Source organism: Pinus tabuliformis, chromosome 8 (assembly GCF_031772625.1).
Source record: "Pinus tabuliformis cultivar Carrire ecotype Pingquan chromosome 8, CPIR1, whole genome shotgun sequence".
Lineage (NCBI taxonomy): Eukaryota > Viridiplantae > Streptophyta > Pinopsida > Pinales > Pinaceae > Pinus > Pinus tabuliformis.
Window position 1 is genome coordinate 1,826,611,268 of NC_142294.1, and position 21,755 is coordinate 1,826,633,022.

Sequence of the window (21,755 nt, forward strand, 5' to 3'; positions counted from 1 at the left end):
CGATCAGACACTTGAAAGGCTGAAATCATTCACTGGCGACTCCTTCACTGAAAACTCCAGAGATCGATGTTTCATGGTGACTTCACTGCAGATAGATCAGTGGCTTTGAGATTTTCAAGATGGATCAGATTGCAAGAAGATATGCTCCATTGAGCCGAGATCACATTCCAGGTTTTCCGAATAAGATGCCCAAGGTAGATTGGTCAAGGAATTTGCCTACATTTAATGATGATGGTAAGAAAGATGCTGCTTTACATCTAGTTAGATTTCATATGCATATTCGCAAGTTGAAGGTGGATTTTCCTAAAGATTGCTTGATGAAGATATTCTTGGCCACTCTGGAAGGTACAGCTCAATCATGGTATGAAAGTTTGCCGCCTGCTTGTATTTACGGTTTAAAGGATTTTCATGCTATGTTCATTGAACGATATAAGGACTCTTATCCATCATTGAATTTAGTTCAAGACTGTTGCAAGAATGCCTATAGTTTTATTGAAAGCCTTGAGAAGTTTTATGAAGATGATAATTTCATGGATGAAGAGATCATGGAAGCCCTGTCTGAGAATCCATTTCAACAGCACATAGAAATCTTAGAGGATACTTGTCAAGATCAGCAGGTTGAAGATGGCCATATGGTTGTAATTGATGAAAGAGAAGAGCTTGTTTCCGATCTGCCCACAGAAGAAGACAGCGTGCAAGATAGCCAAGATTCAATTCTAGAATGTAATGCAGTCAACTCAGCTATTTCAGATCAAAATTCAGATCATGGTGACCAAGAATACCTTGTGCTGAATCTTGAAAAGGAGAGTTTTGTTGTTGAGATCATGGACAAAGTTTTTGATCCAAACGTTCTCATGCCATTAGAACAGAGCCTGCATGAGGAGGTAATTCAGTCAGTTCATGAAAAGCAAGATGACATTTTCATTCAAGTAAGTGAAACAGTCCCTTTGGATGAAATTATGGTAGATGATAGAAATGTCGTTTTTGCACTTCAAGAATCAGCTGAAGTTTCTTTCCTTATGATTGAAGAATGTAATAAGGAACTTGATCATTTGGTTGTGATATCATATGAAGATGACCTACAACGCATTCACACCATAGAAGATCATATCATTCAGGATTCCATTTCGGATTCTTCCTCATATGTCTCATGTTTTGAAATGTTATTCCAAGAAGAGATCTGCTCATCCATTTGTTCGGAATTTTTTGAAGCTTATGAGCCTACTTTTACCGAAGCACATCATGAAGGCATCTGCTTGATTGGTTGCATTGGCATTTTGATATAGTTTGATGGTATTTTGTCTTGTAAGAAACACAGGTGGTTGTCATCATGATTTCAAATCTTGATGGACTGCTGCCCTTCATAAGCTTTGTAAGTTTTGTTTTAAGTCAAGTCATGAGTCATTTGTGTTTGGTCTGTTGAGTAAGTTTTTCAAGTTATTTCAGTTTTCCATCGAGTCGGTTTGAGTCAAGCATCAGTTAAGTTTCTGTCAATTGTCTAAGTCAAATAAAGTTGTTTTTGAGTTGGTCACATGTGAATAAATTGACTCCATTGCCCAATGATTGTAAGGCACTGGTCTGCGGTTCTTGGCACCTCCAAGGAGCTACCATCCCCATTGGAGCCAATGTTAGTGTCAGTCTTTCCAGCCTTCCTACAGTGATCAAATGTGCTCTTACAAAGTGATTTTGAAGTGTCAAGGTCAAATTTTGTCATTTCAGTGAGTTTTCAAGCCAAAATTTGGTCACTAGGCATTAGGTCTAGGGTTTGCCCAAATGTCAGTCCATGTCATCATTCAGCTGAGTTTATCATCATTTAGAGGGTTTTCATTGTCATGTCAGTGTCTAATGAGTCATTTCACACCTTGTTCATGCTTCATGTTGCGCCCAGGCAAGGTCATTTCCCTCTCCTAGGGTTTTGAAGGCAATTTCTCTTGGATGGTCAAATCACCGGCAAAACTTGTTTCCTGATGTTCATACACCTTCCCCTATCCTTAAAGTACCTTATCAAACACTTCCCATCCCTTAGATCCGCCAAATTCCTCATTTTTGCACAAACCCTAGTTTCTAGCTACAACCTGGCAATTTTCTAGGTTTGGCCTGTGTTTTGTCCTTTTCGACCCCTTCCCCTCACTCAATCTCTGAGATTCCACTTTCCCCTGCTTCCTAACATCCCTCCCTACTTCCAAAAATTTCCCCAAGAATTTAGAAGCCCTCTATCCCCTTCATTTCGCTCCATTTCGACAAAATCCCTTGTTTCACACATCGGGACAAGTTGCACTCAAAAGCTGTTTCTGAGCAATCAAAGATGAATTTTGCAAAACTGAGAGAGGTTTTTGTCCAAAACATGCCAAGGAAGAAAAACCTCTTTCACGTTTTACACAGGTGTCATGGTTTGAGAGAAATGTCAAAAATACCGGCGAGAACGAAGGTGCTCCAAGGACGGTTGGCCAAAGCACAAAAACGAAGGAAAACGCCCGATCCACTCCAAACTTTGGCCAAAGCCTCTTTGACTGAGCATGGTACTTGATTGAGGACTCTCAGCCCAAATTTCAAGAAATTTGGAGAAAATTTTGTCATTTGTGAATTTTTTGTGCAATTTACAGGGTTTGGCCATTGGAATGGTCTCACCCCGGGTGAGACCATTTTGGAGGACTGCTCGGAATTTTGAAAACTTGGCATTTTTGGAAAGGGCATGCAAAGAGAAAAATTACCAATACTTGGGAGAAGCCTGATTTTGAGATTTGAGCCTCCAAAAGCTCAAAATACATCAAAAAAATGACTTTCTGCCCACTTTTTGAGTTGCAGAAAGTGACCTTGGGAGAAATGGTTTTTGAGGGGGCAAAACAACTCCAAATTCAGAAATTCCACTTGGGATGAAAAGTAGATAGACCAAGCTTTCCAATGAGCCATCTTGCACCTGATTTGGATCAGTGGAACCCACTCAAAAGTAGCTGCAAAGGGGCGCGACCATTTGAACAGGGGGCGCGACCATTCGAGCCAGCTTTACCAGAATTGACCTTTTTTGTCAAAAAACACTGTTTTGACTATGGTTGACCATTTTTACTTGTAGATGATGGATAAATGTAATATTTTCATGGCACTTTGATAGATTTTATCTCTCTTTACCCTTCTAGAAGCTTCCATGATGTAAAAAGTGAAAAATTAATGCATGGATGAGTTAGCTAAGTAATAGAGGCAAGTTGTTTGGCTGCCTATTTTCTAGTTCTTAGTTTAGAATTAGTTCAAACTGCTCCTAGGAAGCTGAGCTCGACCCCTAGAGGTGGGGAAAGGATTTAGATGGTCTAGATGGTCTATATTATGCTCTCTCCTTCTCATTTTCATGGTTGGACTCTTGTGGGAGAAACATTATTGTGTATTGTACATCTATTTTTGCAAATTTAAGGAAAGGAAAGCCAGGGTTTTGCAGATTTCATTGTGGATTCTTGTGGATCATTGTGTTGATGGTGTGTCTTCTAATTGTTACTGTAAGTTTGTTTATGTGTTACATATCTCTTTCTTTGCTGCTATTTGAACAAGATGAAGTGATAAAGTTTGAATTCATGCATGCCATGCTCAGCTTTTAATTCTGTTCAATATCTATGTTTTCCACTGTTTAAAGAGGATTCAAAGTCCTTGTTTGCCCTCTTTAACCTCCTCTCTTTCTTCCCTGATCACTCATCCAAGCCAAAGGCATCAACACAAGTTCCTACCTTGCCCCAAAGAACCCCCTGCAAAAACTGTGCTCATTTCCCGCACCCTGAAATGCACTTCCACCAATTGCCACCAAAAACCCCAAAAATCATTAAATCAACCCCCCTATCAATTTACTAGCCTAAAATCCTTATTCATAATTGGTCAGCCTAATCATATTGAAAGATCTATCAAATCTGACCCGAGAGAGCCTTCTCATACCTCGTAGGGCTAGCTACGAGGTGAAATGGTTTGATGTAGCCTTGAGAGTTTGTGTATCTCAGCCTAGGTGAATTCCAAGCGCTAACACACACAACATGGGTAGGGGAAGGAGGCTCTGAAGTTGTTTCTAGAGATGCAACAGGCTGGGATTGAACCATATTACATTACTTTTGTGAGTCTAATAAGTGCATTTGCTTGCTTTGCACTTCTGGAACAGGGCTGGAAAGTGCATGGCCACATGACTGTGGCCGGGTTCGAGACTTGTGTGCCTGTGGGCAATGCAATTATAACCTTGTATGCGAGTTGTGGTGACGTAGAAGATGCACAATGCGTTTTTTGGAAAATGGCTGTGCAAAATGCTGTTATATGGAACACAATGGTAACAATCTGTACCAAACATGGTAGCATGGAGGATGCCTACAACCTATTTGAGAAAGTGCGTCAACGGAATGAGGTCTCTTGGAACTCGATTATTAAAGGTTTCACACAACATGGATGAGGAAGGGATGCTCTCCTACTGTTTGAATAGATGCTGCATGTAGGCACTAAACCAAATGAAATTAGCTTTGTTGGTGTTCTATTTGTGTGTAGTCATGCTGGCATGGTCAATGAAAGTCTTGGCTACTTTAATTTGATGATTCAAAATTATGGTATAGTTTCGGATGTTTCACATTGTACCTGCATGGTCGATCTTATTGGGAGAGCTAGATATTTGGATGAGGCAAAAAAATTTATTAATGGAATGCCAGTTAGACCTGATGCTACTGTTTGGGGTGCCTTGCTTGGTGTGCATCGAATCCATGGCAATACAGAGCTAGAAAAATGCATAGGAGAACAACTTCTTGATATGAAAGTCCAGATATTAGGAATTTATGTCTTGCTATCAAACATCTATGTTGCTGCATGTCGGTGGGATGATGCAGCCAATGTGATAAAACTGATGAAAGACAGGGGCATGATGAAGCAACCTGGATATAGTTGGGTTGAGGTTAAGAAAAGGATGCATGCATTCGTTGCAGGTGAAACTTCATATCCATAAATAGAGGAGATTCATGAATTTTTGGAAAGCTCATCTAGGAAAATGAAGGCAACAGGGTATGTTCCAAATAATAGCTTTGTTCTACATGATGTGGAGGATGACGAGAAGGAACTTTCTCTCTCTCACCACAATGAGAAGTTGGCCAATTCTTTTGGGATCATCAACACAAACCCTAGAACAACTATACGACTCACTAATAACCTTAGAGTGTGTGGAGATTGCCATACTGTAATCAAGTTCATATCTTTGATTTTTACAGGCAAAATTGTTTTAAGGGATGCCAACTGTTTTCATCATTTCAAGGATGGTCAGTGCTCTTGTGGAGATTATTGGTGATGCTACGGATAACATATTAAAGTTGCACACATATCTCTGCCCCTACCATGTGTGGATGGGAGGAAGAGGTGCATTTCTCTTCCTGTGGTAGAAATTAATTGGGACAAACTTAATAAAGGCAAATTTTATGCAATAGGAGCAGGCCTATTTACGGGTGTCACTGTTGCCCTCTACCCGATTTCTCTTGTTAAGATAAGGCTGTAGTTTATTCAAAGAAATGCTAAAAATCTAGTAGCCATTTCTATATTTAGAAACATTATAAAAGCAGACATAATTTATGGTTTATATAGAGGTTTTGGTGTTGTACCTGGTCAGGTAATTTTTCTTACTACCTTAGAGATGACAAAAATTGGGGCTCTAAGAGTCACAGAGAAACTAAATCTTTTAGAGCCAACGCAAGTAGCAATAGCAAATGGTGTTGCTGGAATGATGTCATCGCTTGCGGCACAGTCTCTCTTTGTTCCACTTGATGTGATTTCAGGTAAGTTAGAGGCTTATGGTGCAAGGCACTGCTTGTAGTGCAAAATACAGTGGTGGTATTGATGCTGCTCATAAGATTCTTATGGCTGATGGTATTCGTGGATTGTATAGAGGATTTCGTATGTTTGGTATGACATATTCCCCTTCTAGTGCTTTTTTGGTGGGCTTCGTATGGTTTCAGCCAACGAATAATTACTTTGTTTCATGTTATGTAGTAATGTATGCTAGGTTCTTTGTAAAAAGAAAGACAGGGTAACGTGAGTGGCTATCATGTAACACATAATTCCTGTGTGAATGTAATAAAAAGAGAAAGGAATTTTATTTGCTTTCCGTAGAAATGAAGATTTGTATGGAAGAAGGAAATGACAGTACTTTTAATTCTTGCTTCTTTCCAAAAGAAAATGAGAACATAATTACTGTAAAAGAAAAACAAATTCTCTGTGTCTATGTAAAAGCTTTTAACATGAGGAAAACCAAAGTAAAATTACTATGACAATTCTTTTCTTAAAATAAACATTTTGTCTTCATATTAAAAGAACCTGTCTCTGTTCACATGAAGCGATACTAGTAAAAAAACGAAACCTTGTAATTTAAGTCCTGACGTATCATAGTTAATAAGATCCATTATGGGGTCTTCTTGGATCCATATCTATCGCAGGATCTATTCTGACCAAGGATCCAAATATCACATGAGCAGGCATCTCTTGATGATAATATTTTAATAAAGAACATTTTATATCAAGAATTCAGCCAAAACAGTATCCTAAACTAATCAATTGACAAAATCTCTCGATTCAAAAGGATAGTGTGAGGCTTGCTAATGTTGGAGTGATTAGGGCTGGAACAATGATATTTGAGACTTGGGAGGATGGTCAAGTACTCAAAGACATTCAAGTTAACTTGAGGTTTATAAACTCTTTTAGCAGAGATTTGGGTCTAGTGGGTCTTGGGTCTAGATTTTGAATCTGGGCTCTGATACCACGTGTGAGGCTCCATCCTAGGGTCCTCTAACAAAACTAAAATTCTGTAATTTTAAATACAATAAAATGGGAAATAACTTATTTCTAGCTAAACTTTTAATTGATGATAATTTACCATTAAAATTTATTTCCCACAATTAAATAAGTAAACATTTCATTGAAATCACTTACATGAGTAATCTATAAACAAAGGAATACCTATTCCAATAACCTAGTTGAGATGCCCCAGAGCTTCTGATCCTGCTTGGATGATCCTCTTGACTACCGAATAGATTTACCGCCCAGCCAACTAGGAAGTATTTCCTAGCCCAGGAAACCTCCACAGGTTCCCTAGCCCTCCGAGCCCAAGTCCAACCAGATGTAGTGTGTCCAAGTTAAACCAATACTCTCCTTCTCTCCCTTCTCTTTTCTCCACCTTCCTCTCAAAACAAAATCCTCCAAAACCACCACCAAAACCAAAACCAAACCAAAACCAAGACCAAGGATCCCCCTCTCCTCCCATCATCCTTCCCCTTTTATGCCTCTTTCTCCCATCCACCTCAACCACCTATCATTAATGTCATAACTACCCCCTCATCCTTACATTTCATTTTTTTTATCATATCTTCTTCCAAGTAAATTTGAGAGGACATTTTGGGGATGAGATATGAATATATAATTTGGTAATTAATTGGAGAGGACCATATCTTCTCCCAAGTAAATTTGAGAGGACATTTTGGGGATGAGATATGAATATATAATTTGGTAATTAATTGGAGAGGACAATATCTTCTCTCAAATAAATTTGAGAGGACATTTTGGGGATGAGATATGAATATATAATTTGGTAATTAATTGGAGAGGACCATATCTTCTCCTAAGTAAATTTGAGAGGACATTTTGGGGATGAGATATGAATATATAATTTGGAATTAATTGGGGAGGACCATAGCTTCTCCCAAGTAAATTTGAGAGGACATTTTCGGGATATGGATATTTAAATTGGAATAATGGAAGGAGACCATATCCTATCAAAATTTAAATTTGAGGAGATAAGTCGGGAATAAGCAATAAAATTTATATCAGTAATAAATTTATAGTTTCACCAATGTAGGTATGTACCAATATTTCTTGATAATTATAAGTCAATATTTTCAGGTAATTTAAACTCTAGTAAAATTTGCATGATAATATTGAGTACGGAATTACACCTACATGCTTTCCTTTCATGAAGAAACTCCCTTTGTGTCCCTCTTCATGAGCGTAACAATTCCTTTTTGCATAATTTCCCAAAAATCTTCTATTTTTCCTAGTTTACAAAAACGGTGCTAATGACCCGTGTCCTCCTGGTGCCGATATGCAGGGATTACAACTATCCCTAGCACTGACCAGATTGACTGAGCTTTTTTCCAGTTGTGCCGATCCTCTTTTGGAAAGTTTTTTAAATAAGGAGCCAAAGCTTCCAGCTCTAGAAGCTTCGTAATGGAAGTCTCGTAAGTGGTTAGGCCCGATGGAGTCGAGGAGATCAGTTTGGGCTCCTTTCCCCTCTTAGGATGGAACTACCTCAAGAGATAAGACCTTCTCCCATGAGAAGAGGAACCATCTCCCTTCCATCCATGCTATATAAACCTCCCTTTTTCCCAAACACAAGAGTTCTAATTAGGCTCTAGTTGAAGTTTTGATTTTGGAGTGATCAACAAGTTATTCATAGTTGTAGCTCTCTAGTTGTGTGTGAGGGGAAGTGTGAATTTGGTTTAGTGTGAAGACTAAAGGGAAGAGCCTTAAAACTACCACTTTTGAAGCCACCATGGAATGCTAACGGAAGTGTGCGGGAACCTGGATTTGTCAAAGGAGAACGACAACGTCAAGACAACGATTGTAATCTCTTCTTGATTTAAGATATATGAAACTATCGATTGATTTCCTACATAATATGTCATCTCACATGTTTATGGCTTAATGTTTCTGGACTTATTAAGTATGTTGAATACAATTTGTCTATTATCACAGTTGTTGTTTTCTTTTGTTTACTTGTTTCAGGTGCTCGAAGAAGGAAACAGGAGATATCTGGAGTGAGGAAGCAAGGTCATCATCAAACGGGATAAGCGTACTAAGAGGTAGGCCCTCTTAATTGGTTCTAACATAAGGAAATCTTCCATAGAATGTCTTGTTTATGGCTAGACCTGCTCTCGGACTAGAGGAATTGTATGTGTCTGCACTTATAATTTTACTTCACCACACCAAGAGCTACCTTATCAACTGCTAGTTGACCAAATCTTTCAAGAATTACGTCGACAATCCAACACATTTCTAACAATTCCTTTGGGGGCCCTTCAACCACCTATAGAGATCATCACAACCCTCTACGATGAGAAGGATAAAGAAAGAGAAGTTGCACTGTATCTATAACCTTTTAAGGTTGATTTGTCACTCCCCTTGACAATTTTAGCTAAGAAGTCTAGCTGTAATGAATCATAGAGTATGAAATCTACTCCAACTTCCTCACCAGGAATCAATTAATAGGAAGTGTTGTTGGACACCAGACTTTATGATGCACAACAACAATAAGAACTTGATACAATTATCTAGAAGTTGTTGGAAACAACTAAGAAAAAGGGAAGTAATAAAGTTCCTAGGAAAGCTCAAGCTTCAACATCATCTATTGAAGGGGACTTAATACAAGCATTGTGGCATGTGAAAGATGTTTTTTTTGGAAATGTGTGACAGAAGATGAGAGGGCTCAACAAAACACCCCACTATAGACTTCGACAAAAAATGGTAGTTCCTCTTGAAGGATATTGAATAAACTAATAAAACATTAATAAAATAAAGAACAAAAATATACAAAAATCAGACATGGTGGAAAATTACTGAGAGCCTTACAACATTCCTCACATTCTCATTGTAATATACAAATAATGATAAAAGTACAAATAAATACATGAGGAAATTTGTCTCAAGATAGTACATCTATCTTGGACACTATGGTTGAGCAAATCTCTCAACCAAACACTAATCTAGGAGCCTAACTAGTTGGAGATAATCTCTCAACCAACTAGGCCTAAACTAACTCCTAACCATGAGGAACAAACTCAATCTAGAAAGGTAGGATTAAATCCAACTTTTTTGATTTTAATTAATTTAATTGTGTTGGACTTAAAATTGTTTTCATGACATGAAAGTGAGGCTAACATTCCCCCCCTCAATGATAAGTCCAAAATAAGAACTAGGAACCATCTTCCAAGTTCTCATGTTGAAACTGTTGATCTTCAAAAACACTGTCTGAAAAACTGCAAAAGATGGATGCTAAAAAAAACTCCAATCTGAAGAGAACATGAATCAACTGCAAGTCTGATTCATCTCTGAATTTTGCTTGATGACTCCATCATGTGCGAAGCTGCAAAAGGATCCATCTTTCCTTTGCTTTCAATCAACATCCTTTGTCCGCTGACAAAATTTTGATGACTCCAACTGGTGAATTTTCTTTGTCCATTGACAAAATATTGAGAACTCCCACTAGCGAATTTGCTGATGTCAAAACTGCTCACTGTTGTTTGTTGAAAACTGCTCACTGCTGCATTTTTTTGTTGAATGCCCACTGGCGAATTTGTTGATGATGCCCACTAGATGCTTTATCGATGGCCACTTGCTGATGAGGATGCCCACTGGCTTATTTGATGAAGACTTCCCATAGGCTTCTTTTACTAATGTTGTTGAGACTTTCAGTTTGACAACCACCTTCAATTCCATTATCATTTCCCCCCTTTTTTAGTTGAAAGGAGAGACAATTATTTGTAGTTGATTTCTGAACTCCCCCCGTTCCGGTGTAGGAGAGTTTCACCATCTTCATTTTACTATAGAATTTTTCTTCATGTGAGACTAAATCCTTCAGTAACACATTGACAACTGTTTGACTTTAGATCACCTCTTCTAAGGATCAATCCATGTGTAATTGATCTTCACTCTGGGTGGTTGATTTCGCTTGTAGCATCTTTCGGATGAATGATTTTTCTTGCCACAATGGTGACAAGGATGGAGGTCAAATCATGTACTCTCCATATGGCCATTTCGTTTACAATGGTTACACTTAACCATATTCTGATCACTGTATAGAAAACCAACACTTACAAACTAAACTGGATTTGAGAAAGCTGTAACAAACAAAGTGTTTTCTTTGTTGTATCCTAGGCCTTGTCGATCTTTGTTGAAGGAGATTTATTCCCAAGGTTTGATCACTTTCTTGGGAAGACTATCCTACTGTTGTTCTTCATACTTGTTGTTGTTGCTAACATTCTGTCCTTGATTTATTAAACCTTCTGTGTCACACTGAGCATCAAGCATTAACAGTGCATCTGTTTGACATGTTGCATCAAACTGATCAATTTGGTCTTTGGTACTACTTGTTTCATCATTAAGTAGTACAACTGGTTGGATAAGATCACTTGTGTCGCAACTGACATCAACCTGTTTGATTAGTTCATTCGTGTCACAACTTATATCAACTTGCTTGATTAGATCATCTGTGTTGCAACCTTCACTAAGATGCTGAATAAGATCACTTGTATCACAACTTTCATTTGTTGTTGTGATGAGATATTTTGTGTCACAACTTGCATCTGTCTTCTCTGCACATTGTGCATCAAGTAAATCTTGATTTTCACTTAACTTAATTTGGAGTGCATGAATGAGTTTTTCTTTCATTTAGAGCTCATTTTAAAAGTCTTTCGTTGCTTCTAATGTGTTGGTCGTTTGATTGATTAAGGTTTGATTCTGCTTCAACTTCCATTCCAGTATTTCAACTTTGTTCTGTAACTCATGATTGCAATCTTGCAAATCTTTAATCTCTAATTGTGCACTTTGAATACGTTTTCCTCCTTTACCCATTATGAGTTTAAACATGCTCACTTGTATTGGCTCACTTACTTGCTTTATTTTGCTTGATGGTTGCTTGTAACACTTGTGGGATTTGAAGATCTCGCTCACTTGAATTCTTAAACTTGTGTGCCTGATTTAGTTTATTAATGGAATGGTTGAACTCACACTCGCTTGAATTTTGTACTAGGATGAGGGTGTCGGATACAAAAAATGCATCCAATTTTTACAATGAGAAGTTCAAAAGATATTGACTCACTTAATTGACTCAGTTGAGGAGAATTGACTCACTTTACCTCCTATAAATTCACAATTTGGATGTCGGTTTCAACCGAGAATGCACCTTTACAATTCAACTCAATTTTATTTGAATTTGTTTACAAGTTAACTTACAAGTTATGATTTTGCAAGTTACACAATGACCAATTATTGTTGAATGTTGATGTAGTCTTTTGAAATGCATGAGTTTGTAGTTGCATTAACTTGATTGCTTTGCGTGAATTTGCTTGTTGATGTAGAATGCTGATGTTGCCAACTTTGATTATGAGTTGTAGTTGTGCAAATGCATGTGATTGTTTGTGCTTGATTGAATGCTTGTTGCAGTTTCTTAATTTCAGGTGCTTTGATTAATGTGCTTGTTTCATTCACTTGCTTTAGACTTCTCGTGTGTGTTAGATAAGATAATTGTAGTGTCAAAACTAGATACAAAACATACACAATCAATCACTACACAAGGTGTACCTAAGATCCCCTTATTCAATTTCGGGTGGATCTAGGACACTTCAACACCACAAACAAATATGTCTTTATTAAGTATCTGAGTACATCATCTTTCACTTTGACAACATCTTGGTTCAAATATCTCAAGCAAAAACTTTGAAAATTCCTTGAAACAATCGGTCTTCAAAAATAAATGCTTTCAACAATAAACTTCTATTTTAAAATAAATTCACATATCACTCCAAATTTACAAAAAAACCCTTATCGCTCCAAAATTACAAAAAGAATTTCACTTTATCACTCCACAAAATCACTTCCAATAAATTCACACTTATACCTTCACTTAAAAAAAGTGCACCTTTTCACTTTAATAAAAAAATGTAATTTCCTTTTAAACTATCATTTAAAAGAAATTAATAAAGTGAATTAAAAAATGAATTCAGATTTATGGAAATTAATGAAGTGAATTAAAAAATGAATTCAGATTTATGGGGTCACTGTAAAAGTGAACGAATCTTCCTTTTGAAAAGTCAAAGCACACTTAATTCATAACCTTAATTCAACGCATTCACTTGTACTCCACACAAGTACTCCTTTAACTCCTTTTCCGCTAGTTTCTCCCTCAACGCCGGTCCATGCACGCAAGTGGCTTCTTCCACAAATTTTCACGATGTTGAGCCTCCACACTAGAGATCTCTACGATGATGGCTCTTCCATGGTGGTTATATGGTCTTTCTTCCACAAGCATCTCTTCGACACAAATGTATTCCAAGATGGCTCAATGCACAACCAAATGCTCACGACACTACAGTAGCCACACCAAGAGCAGAACTCGACCAAGAAACTTACCCAGAAATATGTCAAGCTCAACCTTCAGTTACGAAGAGAAGAATCAGGCGTATAAATGATAAACTTGGCTTCTTCAGAAAAGGAATTCGGTCCCCCAAAGATGAATATCGCAACAGTTAACCAATAGATGTAATATTCAACCACCAAAATAATCAAATGATGGTCCAAAATTAACAATTTCTGTCTTTAAACTTGCAAGAATAATACAGGTTTGTAGATGATGAAATTTTCCCCTTTAAGAATAATCCAGTCCTCATAGAATTGCATGGATGGAATGTGCAAAAAACACAAACCAAATCCAAATCATAGGAATTGCAATAGCGATGAGCGAAGAGGATGAAATCTAAACAAGTGCTAAATAAGCTTCAAAGCCATATCAGCCACGAGTCCAATGTGATAGATCTCATGAACATCGCAACTATACAAGTTCTTATTTATGCATTATTTCGACAAAAATTACGATATTCTATTGGAACATTGATTAGCTTCATGGCTATGAACCACGTGGATATGTGAGATCATATAGTAGTGGAATTAGACCCAGATTTCTTATTCTTTGTTAGCTGCAACAATATTCTCAACACGAGCAATTTCCACGCTATTCTCTAGCTGCTTCATGTACTGTACACCATTCACTGTCATGACTTATCAAAAAAATCTCGTTGACGGAAGGCAATCAATAAAGGAGTAATGGAAACACTTCAACTTCGGCACTCCGAGGTTCTAAGAAGGAAATTGGGCTCTGTAATTCAAAGCAATTATTGACTCCATTGTTGAACAATCACAAGCTCAAAACACTTTAGCGTACAATCAATAGCATATTATCTTCAACACTTGAACCACAACTCCTCCTTGAAAGCATCTTCAATGTTATCGCGGCTTTATCTCTCTGCAATCGCTACTGTGACTTTATCTTTCTGCAATCGCTACGCGCTTTATGTCACTGCAATGTTATTGCGGCTTTGATGATGATGATGTCGTTGCTGCAATCGCTTTCTCTCTAGAATTCATACAGTTCTCCCCATCTGAAGATAAAAGCCTCGATGGCATATGTCAGATTTATTATATCTACACAATAGATCCCCGATTTTCAAATCCTCAGTAGAAATTGAATGGAGGAAGCTCCAACTTTCAGAGCTCACCCATAAGCTCTCTTCATGGCTTCTTACATGATTCTCTTCATGCCAAAAAAAACGTGTCTTGACCATAAATTCCTCGTGCATCACAGTCGAGAGCTTACTCCATCGCTTTAATACAAGTTTTAATAACCATCTGCAGATCTTGTCGCACCTTTACACTATTGTCCATCCCTAGTTATCACACCAGTTCATACTCTTAGCGATCTTCATTCAACAAATAATTTCACTCGAATACAAACATCAAGCACTCTCCACTAGATGCTTGGCAATTCAATTATCAATATCCAACTACCATAATCACAACCAGGCTCTTATACAACATGAAGGATATTGAATCAACTAATAAAACATTAATAAAATAAACAACAGAAATATACACAAATCCTTACAACATTTTTCACATTGTCATCGTAATATACAAATAATGATAATAGTACAAATAAATACATGAGGAAGTTTGTCAGTGGACACTATGGTTGAGCAAATCTCTCAACCAGACATTAATCTAGGAGCCTAACTAGTTGGAGAGAATCTCTCAACCAACTAGGCCTAAACTGACTCCTAACCATGAGGAACACACTCAATCTAGAAAGGTAGGATTAAATTGAACTTTCTTGATTTTAGTTAATCTAATTGTGTTGGACTTAGAATTATTTTCATCACATGAGAGTGAGGCTAACACCTCTCAGGAACAAAATCAGATGTAGTCAAGACCAAGCACAAAGTAGAACATTCAGATCCCTGAGATTGAATTAACCTCATACTCATCTCCTCTGTCTTAGACTCATGTTGAAGAAGAATAGAAAGGGAATGATAAGACTTCATCAGATAAGCTCAACTCAAAAACAATTTATTGGAACACATAAGGTCAGATGAAATGATAAGATAGGATAAGGAACAAATTCAAGACATGTCAACCACAATGATGACTCAACAATAAGTTCTGTTAATTGAACCGACCTCGAACATTACAATAGTGACCAGGGTTAAGAAATAATTTATAGGCATTCCAAGTAATTTTTCCTAAATTGAGACTTTCCAGCAACGAACATATATTTTAAATTTTAGAAAATTCTATAAAAGAGGCAAAGATAAGAATGAAGAAAATAAAGAATGACGCTAATAAGCTTCAATGGAAAGAGGAGAAAGAAAGGGAGATATGGTTTGAATGCCATCAACGGGCATTAGAAAAATTAAACATTGACATTCCAAACAAGGTTGATGATCATCCTTTTTCTTTTAAAAAATTAGTGCATCAGTTAATTAACCACAACAAGTAACTCATTGCTTAAATAAGTGAGTTTCAGGTGAGAACAATAGTTCCAGGAAGTCAACAATTATTAGAAGTAATCTAGAAAACACATCAAGAATTTATGGAAGCTAAGCACGAATTGAAACACACTCAATTAGGGAACCACTTTGAGCACAATTCTGAATAATTGGCCTACATATTTATCATCTTGTAGTTGTATCAGAACATATGATATGCTTATTTGTGACTTAGGATATAGGAAAGTCATAGAACCAAGGGAAAAATTTGAACTCAATAAAAAGATTGCACAAGAAAAGAAAATTCAATCCCAACTTATGTAGGAAGAATTCCAATGGCTAAGAGAAGGAAAGAAAGGTCAAATGGAACTAACTAATGCTATTGAATTCTTGTAGGGGATCCTTAATCGATTGAAACAAATAGAATAACAAGGAATTTCCAACCAGAGGATATCATACCAGAGTTCACTGGAAGAAAGAGTACAATATCTTGTAGAAATAAAGGAACTAGACGCACAAGAAAAGCTAGAATTTTGTGAATGGTCGATATTTGAAAATTGTCTGCAACTACTTGCTCCAATTATACACTATATTACTTCCCTAGAAATTTTGCCACCACCACCAGTACAATCATTGCAACTAAATCCACCATGGATTACCCATAATTTCTTTGAACCTAACATCTTGACATGCGCATCTACTTCAAAACATCAATCTTATGAAGTTAAAGTTGACCAAGCAACTCAACATTCAATAAAAACATCCTCAGATATGCCAACTGATCAACCTGTAGAAGTTGTCAAAGAGCTAACAAGTGAACAAGAAGTCGCATACTTTAGTTTATATGTTATCCTTTGCTTCTATATTGTAATAATTTATGTACAAAATTTTTATAACGCTCCAAGTATTCCCTTCTTCAGGATGAAGAAGGCTTTGAGGGTGGGGGAGATGTTCGAAGAGATGATCGACTTAGTCAACTAGCCTAAGTGAGTCAGCAAGCTATATTGTAATTTGGTCAATAAATTAGTCAAGTAGATAAATAACTCAACTTAGTCAATTTAGTTTGAACAATTAAAATCCTCTAACTGTCCCGAAAATGTATGTATATCAATGAATGTATCAATGTATTGGTTTTATTTGGATTTAAGAGATATATAATAAAAGTGTGCTTCTATTGGTTATCCACTACTATGTTCCTCTTCTCTATTTTCTTATGTGCATTACTATGTAAATGATTTTTGTCCTTACTACTAGTAACCATGCTTACTTTTCCCTATATTACAACAACCAGCAAGAACCCTTTTCCATTGATGTCAAAGTGGGAGATTGAGAAAGCATTGGAGATGGAATGTCAGCAATGATATTTAATATTGAATATGGAGAGTGAGAAAACATGGAGACTGAGAATGAGCCAACTGATAGGGGGAGTCACACTGAAGGCCGTCAATGAAAAGCAATGTTTGGTGGTGTTTCCATCGATGCAAAAGGGGGATATTTTTTAGTATATGTTGTCATAAATGACAAGTTCAAGTGGAAATTATTGAACATGATATGAGGTTGCTAAGTATATGTGTTCATGATGTCATTGATGTCCTTTTTCTTTGAGTATCCATTGTCATTGATTGTTGTCATGGATGAATTCAGTTTGGTTAGTTTATCTTTGCAAGCACTATGCCTCCTTTTGATTTATTAAAAAGAGAATGAAACATGTCTAGTTAGATAACCATTTTTGAGACCTTTCCAATGGTATATGGAACTTTTTCTAATTCTCCAGAGTTGAAGAGAAATTTAAGTTTGAAGTTCAACAAGTTAGGAATGAGATCAATGGCTTGTGCCCACCGTGGGGGTCTCAATGTGCTTATCGTTTAATAGAGAGGGTGAGGGGAGGGTGCACGATACCACTTAGGAAGTAAATTGCTAGGTGTTGATAGTGTTGGAAATCCGTCAACCAAGGGGTATCCCTGTTGTCTAGGAAATCCTCTTTGCAGACATGGATGATCCCTATAGCCCATAGAGTGGGACTAGGAACCTACGTGACAATCTACTATAAACTTTCTTAAGTTACAATAGAAATAGGAGAAGAGGAAGATGGCCTACCTCCTTCTGATGCTATAATGTCCTCCATTGTTGAATACCTTGAATCACTTACATCACAGTCTTGGTTCTACTACTCACAACATTTGAATGTCTACACAAGAGATCAAGACACAACAAAGCATACAAGTACAAATAACATAATCTAAAGTAACTTGCCTAACAGATCAAGGAGCATTAAGATCAATGATGCATTAACATACATATTTATGGAAAATGAACCAACAGTTGTATATATTAATAGAATAAAGGAAGAATCATACAAACAAACCTTGATGTCAATAAACTCTCCTTGAGTGAATGTCCAAGTCCAAGCTCAAGCTCTCCAAGCACTCCTCCAAGCTAGATGTTAGGCCCCTATATTACGAGTGTAACCCCTTATTATTATTAGTACAACCCACTTATTATATTGATGTACCCATGTAGTGCCCATATTGTTACTATTGTGCCACATAGAAGCCCACTATTGTTATTATTGCGCCCTTACATTATTATTGTTATGTCAGCTCTGATTATGTTATGACCCCTTAGACTCCTATATATAGAAAGGAGGTCTTTTCATTTGTATCATCCAAGAATTGTTCATTTGTGTAATGTAAAGGAGGTTGCCCCCTCGAAGAGGCTGAATTCTAAGGCGTTGATCTCTCTTTTCTATCTTTTTGTGAGCTGGTTTCATAACATTTGGTATCAGAGCTTTGGATTCTAGGCTTTCGCTACTCCAAACAGGTCATCATGGCATTTTCGCTATAAATTTTTTTCTGCGATGTTTTAGAAGTTGCATAAAAAACCCATTTGAGAAGAAATCGTGCTGAACCTCGGGTCCAAATTTCATAGCTTTTCGCGCTATATTTGCGGAGATATGATCTGAGAAAGTTGGTCTTTTTGCAGACTCCTGAATTACATTCCAAACAGGTGACCTGGGGAAAATTGTCATAACTTTATTTCTGGGGATCGGATTGAAATTTTGTAAGAAGGTACAACAAGAGGACAGACTGTAGTTTCTTGTATGCATTTTTCAGATCCAAAGTTTGAAACAGTGACTCCTGGCACGTCGTACAAGTTCGCTCTACTGAACTATAATCAAGTAACTGTGGGAGATTTCGCATAACTCTTCCTTGGAGAATCCAGTTTGGGTCAGACTTGTGGCATTGGAAAGAGGGCACAAAGGGCTACTGCAGATCACAAATTCAAAACTAGATGATTGGAAATTACAGAGATACATCATAGGCAATATTGAGCTCCTACAAAGTGAAAAAAGGTGTGTAGATTTTCTTAAATTTTTGCTTAAGCTTGGTTTGAAATTTTATTTTGAAGGAATTCAAAGGGAATAATAGAGCATTATTATCGGTAAATGATGCCCCGAGAAAATAAAATGCAAACACCTAGTAAGGAACCTGAAAGCTCTAGCATGACGCATGAAGAAGAGGAAGAAATGCTACACGATATATCAAAATTACAAGAATAAGTGCAACAAATGTCCCTGTCACAAAAGCTAACAGAAGCTAAGATAAATGGAATGGAAGCTAAGATGAATGGCATGGAAGCTAAGAGGACAACTTGAAGATAGATTTGAACACAAATTTGAAGACAGGCATGGCAGATTTGAAGACAGTTTTGACAAATTTTCTACAAGAAATACTTACCAATGGTGAAAAGGTAGTAAAGGAAACTCATGATGCAAACAAAGGAAATGTTAATCATGATTTCATAGACTCTAATGTTGGATCGAAGACGCGCCATATTCCAAAAATCGATATGAGGAAGTTTGATGGCAAGGATCCTGCAACATGGATATTACAGATGGAGCAATTTTTCGATCTCAATAATGTGAAAACACACAAAAGGTACGTATTGCAACTTTGTATTTGGAACCAAATCAGTTTGTATGGTATCAATGGCTTTGCTCTCGTAAAAAAATTATCACTTGGGCAATTTTCACAGAGGAAATGATAGCACATTATGAGGATACAAAGAGCAACACCTTCTTTAGAGAAACACCACAACAATTGGAAAAATTAAAAGGGCTTTGTGACATATTGGAAAGAAAAATTATGGAAACTAGGAAGCATACCCCTCACAACTATAAAGATGGAAGTGTTGTTTCTCCCAACCTTCCACAACCTACAAGGGTTACACCACAACAATTGGAAGAAAAAAGAGAAAAAAAGCTTTGTTACAATTGTGATAGCAAATGCATTAAAGGTCATAAGTGTGCTGAGAAGAAATTATTTTACATAGAATATGAAGTGGAGGAAGAAAAGGGTCAAGAAACATCAAAAGAAGAGGATATACGCCAGGACCCCACCCCAAAGAAAGAAGAAATGAATCAGACCATATCTTGTAAAGCATTGGCAAGAATTACCACTCCTTAAGCTCTCAAGATAGAAGGACATATCAAGAAGAAAAAGGTGCAAGAAGTGAAAGATCACATTGAGAAAGAAGAAATGAATCCAACCATATCTTGTAATTCATTGGTCGAAATTACCACTCCTCAAACTATCAAGATAGAAGGACATATCAAGAAGAAAAATGTTCAAGAAGTGAAAGATCACATCGAGCATCAAGAAATGAATCCAACCATATCTTGTAAAGGATTGGCAAAAATTACTACTCTTCAAACTCTAGAGATAGAAGGACATATCAAGAAGAAAAAGGTTCAAGCAGAGAAAGATCACATCGAGCATCAACAACAAGTTCTCCAACTTTTAAAGGATAACGCCACTTCGGCTCAAAATCAAACGAAACAACAGGTAGATCAACATAGTAGTGAAAAATGTTTTGATGTAGGTGATTGGGTATTTTTACTGCTACATATCAAGCAAGCTATTTATGAGAAGGAAATGTTGGCAATACTACATGCACTTAAAAAATGGCGACCTTACCGAATGGGAAGACTCTTCAAGGATGAGGATGTGGAAGCGTTATTTTGTGCTATTTCTATTATCCAACCAGATTGGATAAATGAAGCAAGGGATGAATGGAAGAAGGACGAAGAAGTATGGCCACTTATTCAAAAGTTGCAAAAGATCCCAATTCAAACAATATTGCCAAAAATTGAAGAGGAAGGAAAAATCATATTGGAACCTGGAGCAGTCACAAAAACAAGAACCTGACAGCTAAGAAATCAATCAATTTCAGAGTATCTCATCAAGTGGAAGAACTTACCCACTGAAGATTCCACATGGGAGGAAAAGAATTTTATACAGAAGCATCAAGAACTACTCAAGCGTTGAGGACAACACTTTTTGAAGGAGAAAGGCAAGTTAGGCCCCTATATTACAAGTGTAACCCCTTATTGTTATTAGTACAACCCACTTATTATATTGATGTACCCATGTAGTGCCCATATTGTTACTATTGTGCCACATAGAAGCCCACTATTGTTATTATTATGCCCTTACATTATTATTGTTATATCGGCTCTGATTATGTTATGACCCCTTAGACTCATATATATATAAATGAGGTATTTTCGTTTGTATCATCCAAGAATTGTTCATTTGTGTAATGTAAAGGAGGTTGCCCCCTCGAAGAGGCTGAATTCTAAGGCGTTGATCTCTCTTTTCTATCTTTTTGTGAGTTGGTTTCATAACACCAGATGAGTAGCATGTAGGCATAATCTGAACATAAGGGTGCAAATAGCCAAATACCAACCATTTTGGAATGGGATAGGATGAATATATAGGTAGGGAAAGGGATTTAGGATCTTTCCAAAGATAGGATAAGGCCCTCATCTCAAGGAGGTGGCTCATGGGGATAAGACCAAAGGGCCAAGTTAAGAGAACTCGACCTCATCCATACTGAACAACCTCTAGCTCATCGTTTTGGAAGCCTCTAGATCCCGAAGCTTCTTGGCCTCTTTGGGAAAATTTCCTTTTAGGGATCATCATTAGTATCCAAGCCAAAAGCGTGCTGGCATCGCGGGGCTAGTATAGCAAAACTAGCGACCATCTCGGTTTTCAGTGTTAGGGGAGTGATGATCCTCAAATTAGGGTTTTAGAGCCCTTTCCTTCAGGGAAAGCTTAAGGCAGTTTTCCATCAGTGTTTTTAGGGAGGATCTGAGGTACATATATGGATGAGTACACT

General features: G+C 37.1%; 2 pseudogenes; both read left to right on the forward strand.

Annotated features, from left to right (window-relative positions):
* The first annotated feature begins 4,046 nt into the window (after positions 1-4,046).
* LOC149243573 (pentatricopeptide repeat-containing protein At4g02750 pseudogene) lies at positions 4,047-5,325 on the forward strand (annotated as a pseudogene).
* On the forward strand, positions 5,306-5,982 carry LOC149243574 (uncharacterized; annotated as a pseudogene).
* The last annotated feature ends 15,773 nt before the right edge of the window (positions 5,983-21,755 follow it).